Source organism: Phoxinus phoxinus, assembly GCF_949152265.1.
Source record: "Phoxinus phoxinus genome assembly, chromosome: 8".
Classification (NCBI taxonomy): Eukaryota; Metazoa; Chordata; class Actinopteri; order Cypriniformes; family Leuciscidae; genus Phoxinus; species Phoxinus phoxinus.
The window spans coordinates 6,064,125-6,086,754 of NC_136883.1; the positions used below are offsets into that span (position 1 = coordinate 6,064,125).

Here is a 22,630-nt window from a genome sequence, read left to right on the forward strand (position 1 = left end):
AAGAATGAACAATACTTCTACATCATTTATTAATATTAATTAATATTAATTTAAATAAAATCAAAGGTTGTATTTGTTAACATTAGTTAATGCATTGTGAACTAACATGAACAACATACATTTGTATTAATAAATAAATAAATAAATTAATACATACTGTAACAAATATATTGCTCATTGTTAGTTCATGTTAGTTAATACATTTATTAATGTTAACTAATGAACCTTATTTTAAAGTGTTACCATATATATAAATATATATGTGTCTGTATAATAATAATTACTAATTACTAAATAATATAAATATAATAAATAATAAATTAAATAATAAATAGAAAATAAGAAAATATATAATTTTCTATGTATTATTTAATTATATATATATATATATATATATATATATATATATATATATATATAGCCTATAAATATATGTATATTTTTGGAATGCTTTGTTATTTATTGTTTTTTCTTGTGGTTTTACTTGAGCAATCATATATTCTACATTTTAAACAAACACATTTAAGACTGATATCTATCAATCTATGATATTATAAATAATATGTATTATTATAAAATACAAATATATTATTCTTATTGGTGATGCTGGTGTATTATTATTAATATTAAAGGAGCTCATTGAAACAGTTCTGGGTAAGTGAGTGAGTGAGCGAGCGAGCGAGCGAGTGAGTGAGTGTGTCACTCATATGTGTGTACAGTGAGTTGAGTAATGAGCGCGAGAGCGACTGTCTGTCTGAGCGCCTTCTGCTACCTCTACACTACTAGCTGGAATATGCAGACAGCGTCTCCAACAGCGGAGTCATGATCTGCTGTATTCCCCAGGACTCGTCTTCCACTCGGAGCCGAACCGAAACAACGTTTTAAAGCATCTGATATTTAACCAGCGGCTTTACTTCGGGGCATCGCATTGGTCGCTTAACACAGCCGCGGAGGATCTTGCGCAGTGGCGGTGGACACTTCGGGTGATGTCGGCTGGCCGTCACTCTTGACATCGGCCTCCGCTCGCAGACACACCGCGGAATGGGGTAGGAAAGCTCCCCGCACACGCACCCACACAAGCTCGGCGTATAATGCCGTGACAACGCGGCGCGTACTAAACGCCAAACCGTCAAACTGTCAGTTGTCTGCATGTATCGCGGCGCGTGTGTTGTGTATCGCTCCGGTGTGCTGAACTCGTAGTCACAGCAGCAGCTGTAGGGGATCCTGGAGTTAGCCTCGCCTGCTAACTGCCTCTCTTCAGTGCAATGGATGCTAATGAGCTGACGATAGGCTCTGTGTAACGTAGGGCCCGTCTCCATGTGACCGTAAAAAGACACGAAAAGCCAGGAAGGACTTGTAGCTGCTGTTTAAGAGTGAGTTAGGGCGTTTTGACTGTCGTTTGAAGGACTGGGTTGAGGAAAACGAGCTAGGCTGTTACAATGTCGCGAGTGATTGGCAGAAAGAGGCAGGCACTTGAAGAATGTGACGGTGAATGTGGCCGCTGCTCACCATCACAATCATGAAGTCAATGGAAAGGCGGTTGTCTGTAGTAATACCGTCAGCATCAGGCATGAGATTTCTTTAAAAAAAATGTTACCAAAGTGTGCTGCAAACTGTCAGGGCATGCATTAGTTTCTCTTCGAATTTTGAATATTGTGCAAACGAGTGTTGTGCACACATACAGCTGCCTCACTTAAGCCACACTTAAATGTCTGAATGTCCTTGCATGGCAGAACAAAAATCTAATTATCTAACCAAGAGGCATTTACTGTAAACAAAGATAGCTCATGCACAGTTTGTAAGCAAAACATTACATAAATTATGTTTTGCAAGTTTTTAAACGATAAAATACACTGTTCGGAATGAAGACACATTTTTTGGACATGTTCGATCGTTAGTTAGTGGAGACTAAACTTCACGCCTTTTCAGACAAGGCTTAAGCCTAGTCCCAGACTAAAATGCATGTTTTAACTGAAAGACACTTCCACTGACATATCTTAAAATTTGTCATGCCATTGTTTTGTCGCAAGTTGCACACAGCAGTGTTTTAGTTTCTAAGGCATGTTTTTAAAAGCCCATGTTTTGAATGTCCCAATTGCACTAAGGCCTAATCTATGTATCTAAGTATTTAAGTAATCTTAATCTAAACTCTCTCTGTGAATCCAGGCCGTGCTGTTTTAAACCTGTATTACTTACTTCGGTGGAACACAAAAAGGGAATTTTTGAGGAATGTACTGGTCATTCCTTACAATGAATGAGGATTGAAGCTTTCAAGCTTCAAGAAGTCCATATGACTTGTGCATGATATTTTGAAGCAATACAACAGCTTTGTGTGAGGAACGGACTGAAATCTGACTCCAGTGAGCTGTTAACCGCTGCGACTGGATCGTTGAGTCATTGAGCTGAAAGCAAGAACCACATTAGTGAGATTCTTGAACAAATCATTCAAACTGGTTTTGTGAACTGGATCTACAGAATCATTGAAAGGTATAATTCATTCATGAACTTTTATAACGTGCCAAGGAGAGCCGGGTGCAGATGTCTAGATTTTCAGTTAAATTAATAAAGACTTAAATTTCATTCTGTTTGTTACAAACCTTTTGTATGATTTTAGAAGTCATAAAATATCGACCACTTTTATGGTACTTCTATACTGCTTTTTTTGGGGTCATTTTGGCTCTTGATAGGCCTAGACTCTTAATTCATGTTCATTAGCCTATATTGAAAAGAGAGACCAGGATATGTTCATGCGAAAAAAAGAAATCATACAGGTTTGTAAGGAATGTTAGAATTTTCAGTTTTTGTGTGAACTATCCTTTCACTGTGATGAACTACTACACCTGCTAGGACACCTGTGTGAACTTAAGGGGACTAAAACACAAAAAATTCTTCAGGACAAGTAAGTAAAAATAATTGCACGAGAGTTCACGAGAGTTTCATGGTTTGCGTGAGAGGCGTCTGTTCTCACCTCAGCTAACGCTACGCCTACGCCATGCGTCCCACATCATACATCGGGTCAGAGGTCACCCTTCTGCCAGAACTCGACTCTCTCGCGAACGCGTGTACAGCCCTTTCCCGGAAGCCAGTGATTATAGTTTATAAAGCTTTAAATATGGATATTTTTCTTACAAAAAGCTTTGTTTCAGAAGGCCTTTATTAACCAACTGGAGTCTTATGGATTACTTTTATGATGGATCGATGCGCTTTTTGAAGCTTTAAAACTCTATTCAATGCTAGTACAAAGTTGAGAAGAGCCAGAATATTAATTAAAATAACACCAATTCTGATTCATATACAAAATCCTATACAAGTCATATACACTAGGATTCCCCCTTCCATGTAAAGCGATTTGAGTGCAGAGAAAAGCACTATATAAACATAATGTATTATTATTAGTATTATTATTTTTATTAGGATGGCTTAAGGGTGAGTAAATTATGGGATAATTAAAAATTTGGGGTGAACTATTCCTGTGTTAATAATAAACTATTCCTTTAAAAATGTTGTGTCCAAATGTTTTTTGGGGTCACTGTACATACTGTAGTTCACCTCAGTATATTATCAAATATTTTGGTAGAAATACCAAAAATACCAATTCATTGGTCCGTTGACCCTATAATAGCCTGATGTGCTTTCAGAGATGATGCAGTCATATTCATTCTGACCAAAAGACAAGTTTTTTTTTGGCTTTGGCATGACACTAACATTATTAAAGGAATAATTCAACCAAAAAATAGTCAACCCTCCAAACATGGCACCTTAAAACTAGTCTATATGAATTGTCCACTATATTCCAACTCTTCTGAAGCTATGGCTGCGTACTAAAACTTTGGCAGCTGACTTGTTGGCCTATCAGGCAATGACTGTGCACAAAGGTACCTCACGAAACTGATTTCAGACATACTTCTGAGACAGCGTAACGGTTTAAAATAATCTACAGCAAAATAGAGAGAGTTTTGGTGAAAACTAAGCGACTATTTAATTACAACAATAGTAATTCCTCGCTAGAAATTACATCAAAAGTGGAGACCGACTGTTAGTCAAAAATGCACAAATTAACCACCAACTGCAACTTTTAAACGCCATCTTTATTTTTCTGGCTCAACTGTCACAGAATGGAAAGCACAGGATTGTGGGATATCAAAGGTGAAGCTTACATCTATGCTGCATTCAAATATCGATCAGATCAAGGTATCTCGGGAGACAGGAAGTGAGGCTAACATTGGATTCGGACGGGCCTTGATGCCTTCCTACCTTGGAATGCGCTCTCCAAAGGCAGCCTATTTGTCAGGAGTGTCCAACCCTGCTCCTGGAGGACCACTGTCCTGTAGAGTTTAGCCGCAATTAAACACACCTGAACCAGCCAATCAAAGTCTTGGGAGGTTTACTAGCAACTTCCAAGCAGGCGTTTTGAGGCAAGTTGGCTAATGTAAACTCTGGAGGACAGTGACCCTCCAGGAACAAGTTTGGAAATCCCTGCTGTATGTGATAGCTTTGTGTCTGAATCTTGCGTACATTAAAATAAGGCACAGCGAGACCCTCGTTTACTTTTGTTGTATGGAAAAGAGTTGCTGGGATTTTCTCCTGTGTTCTACGGAAGGAATACAGGCAGCATGAGTTGCTTTTTGGGTTGAAATATTCCTTTAAAATCAGCATTTCTCAGTGGACTGTGGGATTAGATTTGATTACATCTTATGGGAATTGATTGGATTGTGAAAGTAGGGGCTTGATGACGTCACACAAGGTTGGCTAGTTATTTCAGAGGTGGCGCAAAATGATTTTTTCTTAGTGTACATATATTACGATCGATATCAAACAGGGTGATATTTAATACGTCTCGTTCTTTATATTTGAATAGAAAATTGCATCCCATTGAAACGCTTCACATGCTCCCCTAATTCTCTTTTCCTGTCAGATCTCCAGGGCCTCGGTGACGCAAGCTGATTAAGTTAGTGCTGTGTGTGATAGAAGGAGAGATAGTGATACTATGAGCCGACCCCAGATCAGACAGAGCTGATAATGTTGCGTTTTCTCCTGATAGTTTTGGCACAGCGGTCTGTTTAAATTAAACACGTCTTTTCCCAAATTTTCCCTCCGTCATAAGAACCCGACAGACCGTCAGTAGTAGTCAGCAGTGTGAGCGGAGAGAGAGAACGTGTGAAGTGTATTCTGGCAGTGTTTGGCTGTTCTTTAGCCCACTGGCCACGCAGGCCATTAGCTAGTGCTGTGAGCGTGATATCCTACCACGCTATTTTTAGAAGCTCACCGAGTTTGCAACTTGATCTGAATTGTCTTTGAGGCCCAAGGCTCTGCCCCACATTGGCTCAACACCTCGTAGACTTCAGCGAGTGTTTTAGAGAGAACCGACCAAGGGATCTGCTGCCTTTAAAGTGATGTAGATCATCTATGTCGCGTTATGGCTCCAGTTGTGACGTCACAGAGACGAGGGAGATGTGACGTCGTTCTCAGCTTGAGGTGATGGTGCTTCAGTGAATGTAACGGCTTTGTGTTTGGAAAATCTGCCTACCCATGTCTGGCTCTGTCGTCTTTGCAACGTCAGCCTGGAGGGACAGCACCGTACAGGCATAATAGTGAATATTAAGTGTTTACCCAATTCAACATTGCTTTGTGGCAAGATATTGGGCCTCATTTACAAATAAGTGAAGTTATGGTTCTCGTACAAAACATATCTGGGGCCTCATTTATAAAACTGTGCGCAGGATTCACTTTATAAATCCCAGTCAGCGGAAGATTGTGCGCACGTGCGTCTCCTCCCCGAAATAACCATATATGAAGCTTACAACGCCTAGTTTTACTATGCATATCCTCATCTGCATATCATTTACATATGATTATTCATCCACGTGATAACATGTTTAACGATACAAGACATTAGGAAAATATGAAATACGGATGTGCCGTCACATTACATTAATAATACAAATAATTTAGTAGCCTATCCTTGCCTTGTTTTTGAATAAATAAATCAAATAGTGTAAAATACATTTCAGAGAAAGTTTTTCTCAATCTTTTCCACTGACCAAATAGTATTTTTAATTGATTTATATTTTTAATGGAAACAGAAAGACCTTGTTGTGCATTATATTTGCACAATCTGCTATTATCATGATAAGCAATTATCTATGTAGTTAAAACATTAAAACACAGCATGCCAAAGGAAAAGTGTTCAAAAGCATCGCATCCACAACAAATATTTATAGGCTATTTATATATATATATATATATATATATATATATATATATGTGTGTGTATATATATATATATATATATATATATATATATTTTAACTTTTCAGTAAATTTCATGTAGCTAGTTTAAGTGTTTAACTCCATTAATGAGAATGTCATATTTCATCTAAATGTTTATATCAGAAGTAAAACATAGTTTAAATCATTATTTTATTTAAACTGTTATTGTGAACATGCACTGTATTTATGATTAGGACTCATAATGAAGATTAACAGTTTTACTTCATCTGCCGTTAGATATGCGTTAGTTTCACTAAACGGCCCAACGCGCTCGCTGGCCCGGACATTTAAGGTGTGGATATTTGCTTCAAGTGATAGGCTTGGTGAGTGAAATTATATTTGAATTATATGTATTTCTGTATAATTTTATTTAGATTTTCTGTCTAAAAGTGACCAAAAAGATTTAACTCCAGCTCACCATCGGTGTCGCCAATTCCCTTTGTCTCCAGAATGTGCGTGCGTACGTACGCACGGCTCAAAGTTTGCTTAAAGGTGCGCACATTCTCCCGTCAAGTTTGTTTTTTATAGATCACAACCTTTGCGTGGGAACTGGCGTAGCCTACGTACGTTTCCAGCCCCGTTTTGTGCGTACGCACGCTTTATAAATGAGACCCCTGGTGATTTCACAACAAGTTTGTATGCAAACAAATTTGTTCTTACCATAAGTTGTCAAATCTGGATCGTTTTAAAGAGGGAGTTAAAACTGTAGCCGCCGTTAGTTAATTAGCATAATACATATTAGCATAAATCTCCATATAGTGGTTTTCTGTACAGCCATTCAACACTGCAAACAGGTTTCTTGAACACTCCCTTCATCTGTCATTGGTTGAACAAGCAGATAGTTCACCCAAACCCACACCACTGGTGCAGTTAGTCAATGTTGCTGTGTCGGACTGGTTGGGATTCTTAAATAAACAGAGCAATGTTTTAATAGCGCCACAGAGTCACAGTGTTTACACATTTTCAAGGGGAATCGACCTGGAAATACCACACTTCTAGTTGTCTCTACGTGTTCAACTGGATACTAGGATAAATAATGTGAACATTTTAAAAAACAGTTCCCTAAAAACATGGTCTGATTCCAACTGTGTTACAGAGAAATCTTTCTTCCTGGAGCACATTGTGAGGAACTGAGTGCGGTTAGAGTGACCTGAGTTGACCTCAGTTCAAACCTACAATTCACTTCTCCTTCTGTGGAAACAGTAGAGGATAAACAACTGCGTTAAAGAACTTGACTAGACTACATTGTGACGTCACGTTTTAGCCAGGAGGAGCATTTATCTGATAATGCACTTGGATTCTTGAGATTCTTTTGGAGAATTTTTTTGAGAGAGTCAGAGATGATGAATGGGGAAATGATGGGGGAGAAAGCAGGAAGTGAGATCATTGAATGACATGAGCTGGATTCAAACTGAGCACAGCTAGACAGGGCCAAAGACTGGGGAGATTGAAGATAAATCTCACCAGCAATATGACACGATTGTAAATGTCTGGTTGGCATAGAGATACCATTTCAGAAAGGTCAGTATTTTTGTAAAATATAATTATTTAATTATAAATGTTATAATTGGACCTCAAATATTGTTGCATAAATTGTAAAATGCCTTTTTGTTTATATTTAATTTAATTTTAATTTAATTATTGCTGTCAATAGATGAAAAAATTTACTAAAATGAATCGTGATTAATCAAGATTAAAAACACTTACATTTTTATAAATGTTTAGTATATTTTATAATGTTATAATTTCCCAGTTAATCTCCAAATTAATGTAGAAACAACATAAAGACAGTCTATTTTAAATACTTGTGTAATGGCATCTTTTTATGAATGAAGGCCAGTATCACTACTAATAGGCTACAGCTATTGTTTATTTTTTTTATTTTAAACATTAATTATAGCCATTCAACATTAGTGTAATTAAAAATATATCTGTTTTGAATATTAAGCTTAAAAAACATAACTTTTAATTTAAGTAAACTTAAACCAATCCTCACATAAACCCATTATAAATGTCATATTTACCTGAATATACAGAAGTTATCTGTAACTTATAAGTTAACAGTCTGCACTGCATAAATTATAAATTGAATATGGATTAATCCTTATTAAAGCAACAAACGCTCTTTAATCAAGAGCAATGAGTAATTTTCTCCGTTACCTGTGTTTTTTGATTAACATTAATGACAGACCGCATTAGTGGCTCCTGTCACTTTAAGACCTGCCGCTACATGACGCGGATCTCACACACTTCTCATTCTCTAACTCTTTACGTTCATTTAAGACTCAATTTAACTAATTTTAGACTGCTCTTATGCAGATACTTGACAAAAATGACATTTTGGCATAAATGTGTTTTATTGTTCTTTCAAGCACGAAAGAGATCTCGATCTGTGCGCATGATACTGGCGCGTGTCTCTCTGTGCGTCGTGTGTGTGTCACACAGACACTACATTCACAGACAGCACGTTCTCTTTATCTTGTCATGCTTAAATGGTCTAAAAGTATTTGCATGAATAAAATATCATATAATGTAACACTAGTCAAAGGATGACAGAAAAACGGAAGCTGCGTTAATTGCGTAAAAAAGAAAAGAAAAAAAGAAGCATGCGTTAACCCGTTAATGTTGACTGTACTGATATATATCTGTCAAAAATTACATAATATATTGAGTGAAAGCTCTCCGCACATAGTATACGCTCATCAAATACTTTCACTTCAAACTCACTAAATTCCAGCCTCAGCCCATTAAGAAATGCCGGAGCCTGAGAAAAACGTTAGAAGGACTTCGAGGCTTTTGCATCTGAAGTCTTCATATATATGTAGTCAACATTTGAAAATCTTTCATCAAAGTTATTCATGAATTTTAGGACAACTTTGATCAACTTTTTTGATCAACTTCAAATGTTGACTAGCCTAATACTGTTTGTATGTATATATATGTATATGTGTGTTTGTGTATGTATATGTATATATATATATATATATATATATATATATATATATGTATATGTGTGTTTGTGTATGTGTATATATATATATATATATATATATATATATTTATTTATTTATATGTATACAATTCATATGTATAATTTGTACTTTTAAAATTTATTTAATTTATAGAAAATATATGACAAAAAATGGTCAAAGATGACTTGGCATAGTCTAGTCTTCATGTCTTCACTCCGCAGGAAGTTAACATGTCAGCTACTCAAGGCACAGCCTTGTAAATATTAATTTTGACATTTACCTAAACTGATTTGCTGAAAAGCAGGTTTTGATTGGTGTTAGCCATCTACCGCTTGCACATTCATTCAGCCCGCGGCCAAACCAACCGGCTCCTGCCTGATGTTGAAGTCAAGCAAGCACGGTTGAGCTTCCATACCTGTGTATGTGCGTTTATCAGACGGTTCAATGGATTAAACTGCTCAATTCATATGGATTTCTTTTACAAGCAAATTTCGCTTGCATTTCAATGAATGCACAGGAATCTCTCAGGTCTAAAAATAAATCTTTATTTGTAGATGAAAGTCAACATGAAATGGAAGTTGTGATAGTCTTTTCTTCCGTATTGTGATGTATATCCGAGAGAAACGGCTTCTCAAACAAGAAAAAATGTAGAGCGGGACTTGATTTTGTCCATCGGAATTGATTGGATCATTGGGTTGTTGTGTTTTGCTATTACTGTTATAATGGTATTTTCTAACAAATATTGCAATATTCCATAAATAAAACAAGAATTGTCATTTTGGATTTCATGGTGACTTTAAGTCATAGAGTTGCAATGACATGAGGATGAATAAACGATGACAGAATTGCCATTATACGGTGAACTGTTCTTTTAAGCATGCATACCTGATAAACCTTTTAGACGTGAAGTGGTATTATTATTATTTTTAAGTTACTCTACACTGAATAGAGCTGCACAATGATCGCGATCTCAATTCAAACACTCACGCGATCTCATTTCTAAATGACAGTGATTCTTCTGTCTATTAAACCTTTGACAAGTGTGAACATTCAGATCTGTGTTTTTGTGCTGCCGCTGACCCAGAGAAAGCAGTTATCATGTATAGGTGTGAAACAGCTTCACAAACAGTCTTTTTAAACAGTAATGTATCATTATTTCTGTGTTACACTTGGCACTTCAAATAACAATTGTATAAATTATATCGTTACACCAGTAGGTGGCAACAAGTGACTTGTTGAATTTTTTTTTGTCATTGAATCATTTATTCAAGAGATGTGTTCAAAAACGCTGATTCATTCAGTAATGAAACAAGTGAAGTATGTATGAGTGTCATTGAATCATTCCATAATATACATTTTTAAATCATTCAAATGAATTAAACTGCAATTAATTCAAGACTGCACTCACTGCAGAAATTAACATTTTGTCAGAACCTCTAGTAAATGACGTGTTATTTTGTTTAGTTGTCTCTAGTCTGTTCAGAATCGTGGAAGAATTGTGATCTTTATTTTGAAACCACAACAATTTATCCAGAATCGTGGAGCTCTAGCGCTGACTTTATCTGGCACTTTTGCATCTTGCTCTTTCTCCAGCATCTTGCGCCATCATGAGCTTGCGTTGATGTAATATTTAGAAGTTTAAAAATGCATAACAAATAAATTGATAGCAATTTAAATAGATACATTGATAAAAGAGGAAGAACGTATAGCAGCTGGAGTTGCTCTGAGGCGTGTTAAAAATAGAAACGGCGTCTCTATGAATGGGCTGAAGTCCAGCTCCATCGATTAAAACAGAAGCGATCAAGTTTTGCCGTTGCGATGTCTGCACGCATCCGGTTTAGTCGTGGTGTAAGGTTGCTGACCCATGCCCTATCCTAATGCCACTCAATTTCTTCTGCTTCTTCACGCTGGCCTGTGCCTAACATATGGCCTCTCACCTGAGATCATGTGATGCCACACTTCAGATCACCTTCGCTAAGGGACCGCGCTCGTCCCTATGCTACCGTCTGCTTTCATGTTGTTTGAAAAGGAGTGCATCCTCTCAGGCACAGAGACGAATGCATATCCACAAAAGACGTGTGCATTTTTTTTTGTAGCACATCAACTGATCATTCCTATCACAGATCTTTCCTGCGGTGCATGGCTTTCGGTGTGTGTGCTTGTGTGCCGTAACACGCAAGAACCACCGGCGCCGCTGTCATGTAATCCCTGAATGCACCAGCATAGTGTCACCTCGTCATAACAACAAGAGTTTTGGCGATGGTTTTGCAAGGAAATGACATCATTCATCTTATCTAAAGCCAGGGAAGGCTACGCAGAGGAAGGTGAATTGTGTCATCAAGTGTAGATCTGTGTTTTGGGTCTATTAAAGGCTGTTTGTAGTGTGTTGGAAGGACAATACGATTCAGCGTTCGGAACAAAGTGTTTCTTATCTGGTCAGGTGATCTGAGAGCTTCCAGATGAGTTACAAGTCGCGGTGCTAAGGCGAGCTATGAAAGAATAATGTGATATCGAGAAGCTTTCAGCGCACCGAAAACAACAGCAGCCAGCTGTGAGACTCAGAACACAACAAGCCTATTTCCCCCTTAGTACAAACTGAATCGAGCTAGAACTTTGCCCTACATTTAAGGTGGAGTGGAAATTATTCTGTGTGTGTGTGTACAAGATTCCTGTTGAGTTTGTTCCTCCAGCGCTGTAATTGGCTGGATGGCAGAGTGTGTGTGTATACACTGGCTTAATTTAAAGCTTAAATATTTAGCTTTACATGCCAATGATAAAGTGACATTTCTCTCATAAGATATAAAATTTACTGTATCGTTTCCCCTGTAATGATGATTTTATGTCGTTCATTTAGATATGCAAAGACTTGGAAATGTGCAATGGTTAAAAGTCTTGGTGTGTACCATGCAAGAATGGGGTAGTACTAACAAAACATGGTAAAACATTAATCAGGCTTCAATTGGCCAGTTATGTAATTATGTGAAAACAGCTTGCTATTCACAAAATTAAAAAGTAATGAATGAAATGATGCTAATCTTTTTTTTGTCAGGATCTATTAATTTATTAAAAAATGCATTAATTTTTCATTTAAACATACAATGACTTGAACACCCCTCTTCTGTGATAAACACATTTTTAATGGCTAAAATAGTAAGAAATGTCAGGGTGATAAAACTGTCCTAGTATATTAACAAAAAAAAAGTAAAAATAATAATAATAATAATAATTGGTTTGGCATAATCGTATTATTACTATTTCTTAAAAAAAAAGTGAAACTGTTTTATTAGAATATTATACATATTTGAAAAACAATTTCATGTGGTATATCCCAAGTGCAGAAACGTGCAGGAAAAATATTTCACAAAACTTCATGATATTTCTGAATTCATAATAAATGATATTTGAATAATAAAAAATAAAAAAATGAAACAAAATATATATATATATATATATTTCAAATGAGTTAAACATTTTTAAATATAGCAGCAATCAACATTTTGCCAGAACCTCTAGTAAATTACATGTTATTTTGTTTAATTGTCTGTTCAGAATCAGAATCATACTCCTACTTGTAGATTACTGTTGCAGCTTTGCATATTTTTTGTGATTTAAAAAAAAAAGTGTTAAGGAATATCTAGAAACCAGAATATCGTAGTAAGTTCTCTCTCTCTCTCTCTCTCTCTCTCTCTCTCTCTCTCTCTCTCTCTCTCTCTCTCTCTCTCTCTCTCTCTCTCTCTCTCTCTCTCTACGCTAGATCTACAGTCCACTTGAGTACTTCTCCGTCTCACTCTCACCATCTTCTGTCTGTTTGGCTGCAATTTGCTCTTTTTCCTTGCTCTTATTGGCTGATGGCCCAGAGTGTGTTGGAAAAGATACAACCCTTGACCCCCCATGCAAAGTGAGCCGAGCTCTTCCCTGTCTTTACAGAGAGAATGAGACCGAGAAAGAGACTGCAGAGCTCACCGAGGGACTGCGGACACACACACACACACACACACACACTGCTGTTCTGTGGCTATGACAATCTGTTTATGCTGTACTGCTGCCCGCCCTCTCTCTCTCTCACTCTCTGTTTTTCTGTTCTCTTCAGGGTCACATGGTATGTGCCTCCAAGAAACTCTGTTCCATGATGTGATCATTCTGTATACCAAATGAATGCATACATGTTTACCGCATACCCCTTGTAGTCATTTTTTGCAGATAGATCTGGGTAAGAAAAAACTATCCTTACCAGGCCGACACAGCAACACTGGCTCAACCAATGGTGTGAGTTTGGGGCAGGATCTGTTGTTCTGTCCAATAGCAGACAAGAGGGAGTATTCAGTGCACCTAAAAACATTATATAGTGATTTTTTTGTGTGCAATTCTATTTGGTTGCATTAGTGAAAGAGAATGACACACTTTAAAATGCACACTTTACACAGCTTGAAAATAATCAAGGTATGTTTTCCACAGTTTTCACTGAAGGAACACAAGGACTAATTATATTTAAATTCATACGCAGAAAACAGTATTATATATTTTGGATTTTTAAAAACTAAAACGTGGTAATATTTTTTGAGCGATGACACAAACAAATAGTTTTAGAATCAGATTTTCAGAATCTGAATGGATTGCAAATACTTCTATTGAAATACTTGCATTACATAAACTTTAGGAATCTTAATGGACAAAATTGCATTGATGTAATTTTAATATATTTACAATGTTCCCTAATTGAATAGTATTAGCAAAGACTTTGCAAATATTTTCACCCAGCCCTATTTGCAGACTGTCATGTGTACTAGCATGATGTACACAAATCTCTCTGCTGACTTAATGCATCATATTTATGATGACATGTTATGGGACATGTTTTGCAGACATGGACAATCATAGAAATTATTAATAACTTATAGGTCATGAAAAAGCCATGTAACTTTCTATGGAATACATATTCCTAATAATTATTTGGCCTAATAATAAGTTAATCAGAATTTGATTTATATAAAAATGTCTGATTCTGAACAGACAAGAGACAACTGAACAAAACAACATGTAATTTACTAGAAGTTATGACATGTTAATCGCTGCAGTCTATTTAAAATCATTAGTTTAAATTCATTTTTAAAAATCTGTTTGAATGAATGATTCAATGACTCACTCATAAATACTTCACTTGTTTCATTACTGGATGAATCAGCATTTCTGAATGAATCTCTGAATCAATGACAAATTTTTTTTTTTAGCAGTCACTTGTTACTGGCGTAACGATGTAATCGATACAATCATTATTTAAAGCACCAGGCTACTTTCAAAAGTGGATTTGCTCTATTTTGGTGGACATCAGTGTTTATATCTGAACTATAAACATTTGTCAGTATTTCTTTTGTGATCATTTGAATATTTGTAACACAGAAATAATGATACTGTGTGTGGTTAAAAAGGCTGTTTGTGAAGCTGTTTCATTATATAGCCCAACTGTTCTCTGTGGGTCAGCGGCAAAACGTAGATTTTAATGTTTCGCTGTGATTTTTGTCAAAGGTTTAATAGACATGGACGAATGAATCATTTCAGGAATGAGATTGTGTATAATAAGGGGTGTGACATTTCCTTAACACACTCTAAGCGGTTGACCAATCAAAACACACTGGTCTAGCCGACCAATCAAATCAATTGGTCTGTCCGTAAATAGGGGCTTCATGTTACTAGCTATTAGGCTTGAGCGTCCGTAGGAATGAACAGCAAACGCTCGCTCTGCTCCTCCCATTATGAATGCCCGTGCGCATTTTACTTCCGCTTTTAAATGAGTGATTTAAAAGCGAGGTGCAAAAGAGGGAACCCCCCCTCCGGCGGTGACTGGTATTACAGGTGTTGTCACACATCGATGAACCGGTGGGAAGGTTTCCTCACCATCACATCCCTACTAGCTATACTTGAGCACAAAATGGGATTATTGGATAAAACATTTGCGAATAAAGCAGCTTGCAGAGTTGAAATGAACAACATTGTCACTTCATGATGAACTGGTGCTAAATATGACTAAGAACAGTAGGAGTAGCCACTGTATCTCAGAGCACTCAGACGATACACAATAAACACATTTTGGAGGAAGACGCCTGCTGTTTGGGATGTAAGACAGTTCTGTAAGGTAATTTAACTGAACCACTTCGACTGCAAACTTTGCTCAGGCATTTCAGGATGACCAAAACATTTCAGATGGGATGCAAAAAGATCGGTCCGCTGACCGCTGATTACTCCAGTTACGCCGTCCCATCGCGCAGTCACACATTTGTTTGATGCGCATCTAGGAATTTATTCAGTAAGTGTGTTTCTGTTTTAGTTTATTGGTATGCTTTCTTATCGGATAAAAATATTATCTGACTCAAAGCGAGCGCATACGTTTTTTTTTTTTTTCGTTTTTTTTTTTCACATTAATTTTCAGAATTTATGCACATCTTGGCATTTCCATCCAGCAGTTTGTGGAAGAAGACTTATACTTGTAGACTCCAAAAACAAAATCAAGACATTGTAAAAGGGCATAATATGCACTCTTTATCCTTTTGTATTCCATGGGAAAAATAACATCATACGGGTTTTGGGATGACGTGTTTTTATTTTTGAGGAAACAGTGTCTCAGGCTCCATCTGTAGTGAGGGTGTTTATATTGGCTCCTTTGCCTTTGATTGCTCCACTCCTCCTTCCTTGTTTCCCTTCTTCAGAGCGCTGCAGTCTGTCCTCCCTTCCTCTTAAATAAACAGTATTCTTTCACTTTGTTGTGGCATTGTTTCTTGGCGCAGGGGCACGGGCAGTGTTTTCAAACAAGCCCGGCTGCGAGATGATTTCCCCCTGACTGCGTCCGTTCTCGGTCGCTCTGTTTGTTGTCGTGTCATCATCCAGTCCGCTTTAGGCCTTGCGTTCTTCACTCTTCTCTCACGCTGCTTTCATTTGCAGAGACCCATGTCATGTGTAGGTGACACAGCAACCTTCCTAAACCCCCAACAGGCTGATTTTCTTGGCTTCACCTGTGCAAGTCCCACAATGCACTGCACAGGTCACCTACAGTGCACCACAGAACACACTTATTCAGGCATGCGTTTTATTCTCTAAAGTTTTTTTTCTGTTTTGAAAATGCCAATCATGTTTATTACAACATGATTATGATTAGTTTGCATTTGCAAATATCCTGGCATGAGGTGCATGTATCCGACTGTTTCTGTGAAACTAGAAGAGAAGCTTTCGGTAATTATAGATAATTACCAAATTGTCTTTTGAGAAAAGTAATCACCTGACATCGAAAAATGAGTTTGAGAGTGATTATAATTTGTCGTGAGTTGTTGTTGATTATGTTATTTATCAAAGTTGTTCAGCGGGGTGTCTCGGATGTTCAGTACACACTTGGGAGATAATACAAGTCTCCACTAAGCCCAGAAACATTCTCTACACAAGTACGCGAATGCAGATGTGATTGGTCAATGCATTGCAAGTATTATTTTCTGGAGTGGTTTTCTTTCCTGTGTTGACATTCATTTTAGATGTAGGACGTTTAATTATACTATCTATCTTACTTCCTTCCTATTACTTTACTGTGACTGAGTGGACCATGTTGCTGAACTGGATACATCTATATCCAGTCTATATCACGACCACAAATGATTGTAAAAGTCATGGGAGTTCATTGGTCAAAACAACCAGCATCTGTATCATCAAAGTCACTTTGACCAAGATCATGCAGATTCGATTTTTCGGATGGCTTTCTGTGACGCATCAGTGAGGCTTCGGACAGTGAAATATTCAGAAGAAAATTAGATCAGTGTGAATGAGCAAGTTCTTGACGCATGCAGCCAGCAGTTGGCGTCCTAAAGTCTCAGCGCTCCCAAACTGCACTCAGCTTGTCCTGGAGAATGGGAGTAAAGGGTCCGGGCCGGTTCATTTCTGATTTCTGATAAAGTCACACATGCTCTCACCTGCAGCCTCGTCGTTGTCCCTGTTGCACAAATGACAGTTGCACTCTCGTAACCTTTTGTTCTACTCGAGACTGCACTGCACTCACTCCCACGACAACAGGCAACTGAAAAACAGACGGCCTGTTGCAGCGGAAGAACAATAGACTTACTGAAGAGAGAAGACTCGCAGCTGGACAGAGAGAGACTGAGAGAAAATTACTAGATAGACACTCTGACTGGGAAGTTTCTAGGTAAACCCTCTATTGTGATGAATGCAGGATTTAACAATCTGACCCATTTCTTCTTTCTTTTTTACTAAAAGCCAGACTGGGAGTGTTAAGCGCCATTATTTTCCATATTTACTCATCTCCTAGTTATGCAACATTAATTTGAAAGCCTACGTGCACAAGATCAGTTTACTAGATCAGTTACGTTCAAACATGATTCAGCAGGAAAGAGAATTCAGTGACATACTGACCTCTTAATACCTCTTTACCTAAGCACCTAGATTTCCCATCACCCATCGCAAAAGGTACTACACTTCTACATGCAAAACTTTACATCTCAATGCTAGGGTGTTACTATAAGTTGTTTTCTATGGTTTCTAAGATGTTCTGATAGGTTGCTAGGTGGTTGTTTATACTGTCTTTAACGGAAACAAAATAACCAATGCAGTACATAAAAAACTGAAAGTACGTAAAATTTTAATTAATTATGCAATAAAGATCAATAATTCTTGTAACTTTCACATCTGATCTGTGTCTTCATGGGATTGCAGATGACGATGGCGTGTTAATCCAGTGATTCTGCTGAAAATGCACTCAATCCAGTAAGCTGCCCCCGTTTTGTGCTTGATAGGCCAAGCAAGGCTTTGTCCTGCCTCCAATAACACAGTCCTTTTGGAATGGATGAATGGTGTCATGCAAAATCTGACCCCACCCTGTAAAATCCCTGAGATATGCCAAATTTGAGCCCCATTGGACCCGAAAGCATTTCCAATGGCTGTTTTAGGGGATTAGGATTTGACATGACAATGAATAATTAATTAGTTGAGTGAAAAAGTTACACACAGCACCTTTAACATAATTTAGGAAATGTTCTGTCGATTCCTCATCTCATTCCTTATCTAGAATTTACATTTTAACACGTTGCTAGCATGATTTAACACATTGCAGGTGTGTAGTAGCATATTGCTAGCATGCTTGAGCATGTTCTGCTAGTATGTTTTACCACATTTGCTAACATAGTCACTGCAACGTGCAAAACATTTAATCATCATTACAGTAAATTTACTATTGAAAATAACTAATTTGAAAAAACAAAACTAACCTTGGGCCCAGCTTTAAAGGGATAGTTTACCCAAAAATGAAAATTGTCATCATTTACTCACCCTGAAGTTGTTTCAAACCTGTATGAAACACCAAACAGTTGATGGGCCCCATTGGCTTTGTATTGAGTTTTTTTTTTTTCCTCCATACTATGAAAGTCAATGAGTAAATGATGACAAAATTTTCATTTTTTAGGAGAACTATCTTTGTGAGTCTTTATGATAGTTTGGTTCCTAGATATGCTACACTCATTTCTTTGTCACTTTGTCAAAAACATTACAATCACAAATTTAGAAAAATGTACTACCGGTAGTTGCCTTTTTCCCATTCAGTTATAATTAATGGCTTCAAAAGGGACAAAAAACACCATAAAAGTATCAAGCAAGTCTATTCTGAAGTCGTAAGACTTTGTATAATAAACTAGGCAAATTCTGTTTGTCGGCTGTGTGTTCGTTCCTTGCTGTTCCTGTCATGTTCATTAGATTAGTATCTAGCCTATATCCTAAATATCCTTGAATGGATCATTCTTTGTGTCAAATCAAATGATAAAAAAAAGCCTGTCCAATCACCTCTTCTCAACAAGCGTACGATCTGAGGAGCAATTCATCTGTAGCACAAACGAGTCATGTGCTGAAGTTTATACTACTTAGAGTTCAAAATTGTAATAAACCTCAAACCATAAGTATGAGCAATTGTAATGCTTGCCTCAGCAAGCCCTACCAACAAGTCCTTTATGTATCATTTATAGAGCTGTCAAACATAATTGATGCTCAGTCAAATGTCAAATGCGATCCTACAGGCAGCATGAATAATGGGTTTGAACATGGTTTAAAACGTGTTTAATGGCTCCCTCTTCACACACTTCATTAGGGAATGAGCAGAACACATACCGAGACAGAAATAGAGAGCGACGGGGAGGGGGAAGTGTTCAGACTGTGTGAAGTAGTCCCCGCTGCAAAGGAAGGGAAGAAATTAAGGAAAGTGAGAAAGTGTGTTAGTCACCGTTTGTGTGTGTGTGAGAGAGAGAGTGGCCGTATTAGTCAGACTCGGGATGAAAGCATGTTTGACTCAGGTGGTTTCAGCTGACGCGTGGGAAATTGGGTTTCGGCAAGTTTCGTGTTCAAACAAGACACGATCCCGACTTCTAACAATTAGGCTTCTCTGTCTCGCTCTCATTCTGATGAGTAGCTATTCTGTCGAACGCTGAGTCATCGGTCAAAATTTGGGTGTGGGGCGATATATTTTCTATGCCATTGCCATAGGCGTGCTCAATTCTGAGAGATTCGTAGAGTTATAGTGGAAGTTGTTTTATTTTATCCCCCCAAGAAATTAAAGTGATAGTTGTCATTTACTCTCCCTCATGTTGTTCAAAGGATTTCTTTAAATGTTTAAAGGAACTCCACTTTTTTTTTTTAAATAGGCTCATTTTCTAACTCCCCTAGAGTTGAACAGTCGAGTTTTACCGTTTTCGAATCCATACAGTCGATCTCCGGGTCTGGCGGTAGCACTTTTAGCATAGCTTAGCATAGATCATTGAATCTGATTAGACCGTTAGCATCTCTCTCAAAAAAATGACCAAAGAGTTTCCATATTTTTCCTATTTAAAACTTGACTCTTCTGTAGTTACATCGTGTACTAAGACCAACAGAAAATGAAAAGTTGCGCAGGAATGTGAGTATAGTCATATTGGTCTAGAAAATCGCAACTTCATTTTCTGTCGGTCTTAGTACACGATGTAACTACAGAAGAGTCAAGTATTAAATAGGAAAAATATCGAAACTCTTTGGCTATTTTTTTTTTGAGAGAGATGCTAACTGTCTAATCAGATTCAATGATCTATGCTAAGCTATGCTAAAAGTGCTACCGCCAGACCCGGAGATCGACTGAATGGATTAGAAAACGGTAAAACTCAACTGTTCAACTCTAGGGGAGTTAGAAAATGAGCCTATTTCCCAACAAAAGTGCAGTGTTCCTTTAAGTTTCCAATAGAATGCGAATGGAGAACTTTTGAAAAAAATGCGTTAATCGCTTTTTTAAAAGGCTTCAAAAGGACAAAAAAACCCCATAAAAGTATCACAGAAGTCTATTTGCATATTGTATTTTTCAAGTCTTCTGGAGCCATATGTTTGCTTAGTGTTACAGGCCAAACTTTGTTTGTTCATCAGCTGTGTTCGTCTCTTCCTGTATCCATGTCCTATTGTTTTAGTCAATTTTGCCTTTGCCTTAGTGGGATTAGAGGGGAAATTACAGGGAAAGATCGATTTTGAAAATATTATTACACATCCCTACCAAATATATCTATAAACAAAGTATCAGTGTATCCTTAAATTAAATACTAATCTAATATTCCATTTGTTGAATTGTTCTCAAGGTCAACTAGCTGACTCAGTGATCCAGTCGCAGTGGTTAACAAGTTTGCCTATCAGTAAATAACAGCGTGTTCCATGGAAGAAGGAAAGTTATACAGATTAAGACATGAGGGTGAGTAAATGATGACAATCATTTTTGGGCGAACTGTGCCCTTGTAAAGAGAGAGTATAACTGCACACTCACTTAAGTATTTTGATTATTTCCAAAGTTTATTGGAAATAATAAAAATAATCGGAAATAATAAAAATACTTAAGTGAGTCTGCAATTATATTCTCTCTTTACAAAGGTGTTTTCTTTAACTTGCACCCCAAAAAGGTGCGCCTTTAACAATAAATTTCCCCACCCAAATTCTTGACTCTAAATCATGGACTGAAAGAACCTGTGACCTTTGTGCAAAACAGGTCAGAAATAAGAATCATTATATTTGTTGTAATTGAAGCTCAGATCGTTGTTTCTGGGCTTGTCCGAGCGTACAGTAGCTGAAAGACCTGATCGGCGGCAGTGAATGCTCAGTTGTGACCTGGACGCGCTTATGGGCTTTTAAATGCCGGTAGCAAGTGAATGATTAGAGCTTTCAGCATGGCAGTCAGCTTGAGCATGTTTAACTTTCCTTTATAGTGCTCAGTGGTGTGAGCAAAGGTCTTGGCATCAGGTGATGTAGTGGGATTAAGTACATTACCACTGACCCTTTGAACTCCATGCCAAATAGGAGCCAGTCGACGACGTATGTGTGTACATGAACTTTCATCACAGTAACTAGCCTTTGTCTGTGATTTGCATTGATTGTGTGAAGTGTGCGAGTAACAGTCCTGGCAAAATCTGTTTATTTGCACAAAATATCAAAACAGTTTGCTGAAAATAGTTGCCAGAAGTTTGTCACAGGGGTTTTCCGGGAAAAACAAACTTTTTAATGCCTGATTTTTTTTTTTTTGGTGGGAGTGAGTTTTTGTTGTGAATTTTACATTTTAGTACATCTCATTTTCCATCATTAAAGTCGACATGAAGTCAAATTTGACCAAATGTACATAATACCTGTGGCCGGTTGCATAAACTGGTTAGACTAGTCTTACAAGTTAGTCATCACATTTTTTTCTTTAAGACTGGACATAACTTTTAAAAGTCAAAAGTGACATAAAAAGGTAGATTGGTCTAATTCAAATCCGAAAGGTAACCTTACTAACTAACTGCTAGTTTGTCAGACTATTCTTAACATAGTGGCTATGTTATGAAACACTCTTCTGGTTTTACTGATTCATTGGTGCATAAAGCACTGCTTTATTCAGCACTTGATCAAATCCTACAAAACTGCTTATAGTGCATGTCATCTGAACTATGTTATTTTGACCATTTACGTCTCTTCTGTTACATAGTATATAAACAAATGCTGTATAACTATTAGGGTTTATCGATGTAACGATACCAGTGTCTATCAGTAAACAAAAAAATATGTATTCGGTATCTGCTGATAGACGCTCTTGTTCATGTATGAGCGCTCTGAGGGTCGAAGGGTTCTATACAGCGTGTTTCTATAAATGTTGAGTAGTGTAGACAATCATAATCATATCTTTTAAGTGTGTGAATGCAATGGCCTATCAGAGGTGCTAGTCTATAAGTCAGTCAGAATTAGCTTAACATGAAACTTGTGCTGAAAATGCGCAAGGTTTTATTTTATTAAATGCGAGACGCACGCTCGAATCCTTTCATTATAACCAAAAAGTGTAAATGCGATGTAAATAAGACATTCATGTTTACAATTAAGAAAAC

The 22,630-nt window shown here is 37.3% G+C and overlaps 1 protein-coding gene across 7 annotated transcripts in view; it reads left to right on the forward strand.

Moving 5' to 3' along the window:
- Positions 1-711: 711 nt before the first annotated feature.
- The window catches only part of bcl9l (bcl9 like), a 52,019-nt gene continuing 30,100 nt past the window's right edge, over positions 712-22,630 (forward strand). For 3 of the 7 annotated variants that reach the window (XM_079620409.1, XM_079620411.1, XM_079620408.1), the window contains exon 1: positions 727-1,046. The gene's annotated coding sequence lies outside the window, so the exon portion shown is untranslated. Of the gene's footprint in view, positions 1,047-7,771; positions 7,792-20,889; positions 20,977-22,630 lie in introns of those variants that run through there. The other 4 variants (XM_079620404.1, XM_079620410.1, XM_079620407.1 and 1 more) reach the window with 3 other exon arrangements.